Source organism: Trichechus manatus, unplaced genomic scaffold (assembly GCF_000243295.1).
Source record: "Trichechus manatus latirostris isolate Lorelei unplaced genomic scaffold, TriManLat1.0 scaffold00081, whole genome shotgun sequence".
NCBI lineage: Eukaryota > Metazoa > Chordata > Mammalia > Sirenia > Trichechidae > Trichechus > Trichechus manatus.
The window spans coordinates 2,414,624-2,419,951 of record NW_004444017.1 but is presented as its reverse complement, the minus strand read 5'-3'; the positions used below and the strand labels follow the sequence as shown (position 1 = coordinate 2,419,951).

At 45.1% G+C, this 5,328-nt stretch overlaps 1 protein-coding gene across 1 annotated transcript in view; it reads left to right on the top strand.

Moving 5' to 3' along the window:
- The window catches only part of TSPAN9 (tetraspanin 9), a 262,588-nt gene that overhangs the window by 17,929 nt on the left and 239,331 nt on the right, over positions 1-5,328 (top strand). The gene's annotated exons all lie outside the window — the stretch shown is intronic.

Genomic DNA, 5,328 nt, shown 5'->3' with positions numbered 1-5,328 from the left:
AGTCCGGTGGAGGCCTTGGTAGCTGTGGACGATTAGTCCTTCGGACTAATCTTTTCCTTGTATCCTGTTCTCTTTATTCTCCCTTGCTCCCGAAGGGATGAGATCAGTGGAGTATCTTAGATGGCCACTCACAGGCTTTTAAGACCCCAGACACTACTCACCAAGGTAGAATGTAGAGGATAGTCTTTATAAGCTGTGTCATGCCAATTGAGCTAGATGTTCCCCGAGACCATGGTCCCCACAGTAGGGCTCACTTCTTATGTTTCCTTTCTCCCAGAGATCACAGTCCTGCACTGCCTGTTCAATGTCTGACAGTGGTTCATACTGTTTTCTATTTATGTCCAGGTTTTCAGTTGTTTAAGGCAGGAACATAAATCCAGTTCCTGTAACTCTACCATGACAGTAAACAGAAGTTTTGCTTTATTTAAAGACTCACCTATGGCATCATCTCCTTCCATGGCACCATCCATCTCCACTGGGGTAGGTACCCCTCGTAAGCACGCCCGTAGTATCCCATAAGGAACACATTCCTTTCCCCATATTTATCTGTTTTTGTTTGTCTCTCTCCAACCAGACACTTTCCTTGAGCACAAAGATAATATGGCATTTTTCTTAGTATCCTTTGTACCTAGCCCAGTGCCTGGCATATAGTAGGCAGTTAGTGTTTGTTGATTGAATGAATTAATGAGGATAAATGAAAAAAAAAAAAAAAAGCTAATCATACCATATGGTTGCTAAGAAAAACAATACCATCCAGGGTATGGTGCTCAGCTCATAGCAGCTCAGACCACATCTGCAGCATGAGGCTACTTAATTCTGGTTGGGACATTGGCAAATCTGAATTCATCCAGAAGACGTGATTAGGAGGGTGGAAGCATGGGGATTGGTTGAAGGAATTAGGGATGTTTATTTTGTCTGGAATTTATTTCTCTTGGGTGCTATGGGGGTGCGCATAATAACTGTATTCAAATATGTGCAGGATGGGTATGGAAGAGGAGGGTTTAAACATATCCTGTGACTTCAGAGGGCTAAACCTTGGACCCATGGGTGGAGGAACTCCAGAGGTACAATTTGGGTCCAATTCCAGGAAGAAATTTCTAACAGCTAGAACCATCTAGCAGAGGAATGGCTACCTTTGCGGGTTTAAGCAAAAACTAACATCTACTGGCTAGGAATGTTGTGGTAGGGATTCTTAGATTAGATATGATGTTGCATGACATAATCTCTAAGATACCTTTCTATTCAATGATTCTAAATCTTACTCCTCTATCTGAGCCCCATGATTCATCCCGCTTGCAGCTGCCTACCCATAACACACACACACACACACACACACACACACACACATTCAGAAACAGACCTGGAATGTGTTTTGTGAAACTACTTATACCCCTTCTTCCTTGCCTAAGTGGACTTCTTCTCAGGAACCTTGCAGACTAACCACTGCCACCCGTGCCCAATGTCTGTGCTTGTCTCTATCCTTCCGACTTCAGCCTGACTGGCACACCATTGATCTGGGATGGCCCCTTATGTCAGTGCTTTGTCCCAGGGTCTCTTGTGTCTGGAAACACAGTGCCTTTGAGACAGTGGATGATTCTGGTGATCTCATTGTTCTTCTGCTCCCTTCCCCCACACCTGCCCATGCAAGCGACCTGGGAGTCTCCAGCAAAGCCTGACAGCCTTGCACCAGCCATTCCCAAGCTTATGAATGTAGCTCTGCACAGACACTGTCACTCTTGTCCTGTTCATTGACTTGTCTCTGGATCTCGTGTCTCTTCCTCTGACGGGTCTCTCTCCCCACTAGACGAGAAGGTCCTGGATAGGTGTCACCTTAGTAGGTCTAGGACAGTGTACTACACACTGTGAGGCTTCTTTAGTCACAGTGTTGGCAGATTTCTTGAGAGAATCTTCCCTTGAATGCCTCTTTCCCCCATTTTTAAGATGGCCTCCAGGGATCTCGAAATAAAATTCCACCTCAGGAAGGATGGTGGGTCTGCAGCTCAGTGGCTGGAGGTGGCAAGTGGAGGGTATGGAATCTGAGACGATCATAAGCCAAGTGACCTTCTCAGTTGGGCTCCATCTGTGCTTCCCTGAAGCTGTGCCCAGCCTCTCTGTGGAAGGAGCCCTTGTCAGGTACATCTTGGTTGTCTGCTAGAGAAATTGCTGGTGCCTGTGGAGTCCCTGGGAAGTGCAAATGGTTAATGCACTAGGCTGCTAACTGAAAAGTTGGAAGTTTGCATCCTCCTTGAGGTGCCTTAGAAGAAAGTTCTGGCGATTTACTTTAGAAAAGTCAGGCATTGAAAACTCTATGGAGCACGTTTCTACTCTGACACACATGGGGTTGCCATGAGTCAGTGTTGACTTCATGGCAACTGGCTTAAACTGGGCCCCTTCATTGTCCCTGCAGTGGTTGGTGGGTCCAGGGGTAAGTCACAGCTGGATGGGCTCTAGGGCAAGGGCTTTGTAGAAAGCAGGCCTGAGATGAGAGGGCTTCCTGGCAGCCAGGTACACCAGCTTCACCACCAGGGGCGCTGGGCTCTTGTGAACCTCTCTCTGGCAAGCTGCTTCTCCTTCCTTAGCTCCCAAGCAAGACCATGGTTGGAGAGGAGCTCTTGAACTGGGGACTCAGGATTCTGTGGTCTTCTTAGCCATGGCCACCAGACAGGTTTGACATGGGTGAAGCCTCAGTTTCTTTCTCTGCAAAGTGGGAAGAATAATGGCTGCACTGGGGAGCTGGAGGAAGGGCTCAGTTACAGGACTTCCATCAGTGCCTGAGGCTGCTGACTTCCCAGAGTGGCCTTCACTGTCTAAACACTGTACACTTAGCATCTTCCTTAGCAAAAGCTCAGAACCCTTTGCATATGAGATCCCTTTCTCCCATAGGAGGGAAAAAATAACAAACAAACAAGCGAACAAAAAAGACAGTTACCATGAGTCAGTTCCAAGTCATGGCAACCCCATGTGCGTCAGAGTAGAACTGTGCTCCACAAGGTTTTCAGTGGCTAATTTTTCAGAAGTACATCACCAGTAGACTGCAACTAACAACAACAATAGTTTGCAGTTGTTTTTGTCTGAGTGACTACTTTGTGCTAGACGCCTCCCTAGAAACAGGACACAGGGTTCTCTCTCCCAGAGCTCCCTTGGCAGTGGGGTGGGGGCACTGACTTTGTGTGCCCAGGAACACCCTCTGGGTTTATCAATTTCCAAATAACATTACCCTTTCCTCCTATGAGAGTCCTTGGGTGGTGCAAACAGTTAAGGCACTCAGCTGCTAGCCAGAAGTTAGTGATTCAAGTACACCCAGAAGCACCTTGGACGAAAACAACTGCAAACAATTGTTGTTGTTAGTTGTAGTCTACTGGTGATGTACTTCTGAAAAATTAGCCACTGAGAACCTTGTGGAGCACAGTTCTACTCTGACACACATGGGGTTGCCATGACTTGGAACTGACTCATGGTAACTGTCTTTTTTGTTCGCTTGTTTGTTTGTTATTTTTTCCCTCCTGTGGGAGAAAGGGATCTCATATGCAAAGGGTTCTGAGCTTTTGCTAAGGAAGATGCTAAGTGCACAGTGTTTAGACAGTGAAGGCCACTCTGGGAAGTCAGCAGCCTCAGGCACTGATGGAAGTCCTGTAACTGAGCCCTTCCTCCAGCTCCCCAGTGCAGCCATTATTCTTCCCACTTTGCAGAGAAAGAAACTGAGGCTTCACCCATGTCAAACCTGTCTGGTGGCCATGGCTAAGAAGACCACAGAATCCTGAGTCCCCAGTTCAAGAGCTCCTCTCCATCCATGGTCCAGTAGTGTGCCCAAGGCCACTTACTGTTAAGTGGGAGAACCCATCCCAGAACATAAGTGTTCTGTCTCCTGGTTTCCTGTTTGTTTTGTTGGAGACGTGCCGAGACAATAATAAAAACAGTGATATAATTATAGCTAATACTTATGGAGTGCATTCAGTGATGGTCTGTAGAATTTTTGCCTGATTCTTGAAATGTGTTCAGCGAAAAGAGATTTTCTGAACTTTTTCTTCATTCCTCTTGACTTTCTTCACCAATTCCTTGGTGTCTGCCTTAAAACACATTTGCCCTTGATATGTCCATAATGAATATCTAGTCACCGTTGTTGTCAGCCTTATCCATGGTAAATGTTTTCTGCCTGCTGTTTTAGATCAACTAATATTTCATTCAGGATTTTTATATTGGTTATCTTTTTGTTCTCTCCTGGTTATCTGTATGAGATTTGCTCATTCATGCTTTTGCCAAACATTTATTGAGCACCTATTGTGTGGAATAGCAAATATGTCACTTCGATAACTAAAGGTGTGTTTGACCCAAGCCCTGGTCTTTTCAATCACCTCATAAGTTTGAAAGTTGGATAATGAAAAAGGAAGGCAGAAGAAAAATTGGTGTGTTCGAACTGTGGTGTTGGTGAAGAATATTCAATATATCATGAACTGCCCACAGAACTAACAAATCAATCTTAGAAGACATACAACCAGAATGTTCCTTAGAAGCAAGGATGGTGAAACTTTGGCTTGCTTAGTTTGGACACATCATCAGGCAAGACCAATCACTAGAAAAGGATATCATGTTTGTTAGAGGGCCAACAAAAACCAGGGAAACCCTCAATGAGATGGATTGACACAATAGCTCTAACAATGGGCTCAGACATGCCAGTGATCAAGAAGATGATGCAGGACCGGGCAACATTTTATTCGGTTATACGTAAGGTCGCCATGAGTTGGAGCCCGCTTTATTTTATTTTTTTATTGTTGTAGTTTAAGTAAAGGTTTATATTTCAAGTTAGTCTCTCATACAAAGATTTATACATACATTGTTATGTGACCCTAATTGCTCTCCCTATACAGTGACAGCACATTCCTCCTTTCCACCCCTGATTTCCCATGTCCATTGAACCAGCTCCTAACCCTCTCTGCCTTCTCATCTCACCTCCGCACAGAGGCTGCCCATACTTGGAGCCCACTTGACTACAACCAACAACAACAATTGTTTGGAGGCAGGTCCTGGCACTGGGTATTCAGTGGTGAATAGGATTGGACGGGTCTGTCCAAGAAGCTCAAGCCTGACTTAGCTGTCGTCCTCTAGGCAGGAACTGTATCTGTGTAAATTCCTCTCTGTGGTATCCTCTTAGCACTTAGGCCCCCAGCCTTAGACTGGAAGTTGGCCTAAGGGGATACTTCTGGGAGAAATAGTCTTGGTGCCTTCTGTTTTTTTTTTTTTTTTTTTTTTTAGTATTTTATTGTACTTCAGGTGAAGGCTTACAGAACAGATAGTTTCTCATGTAACAGTAACACACATGCTGTTTTATGA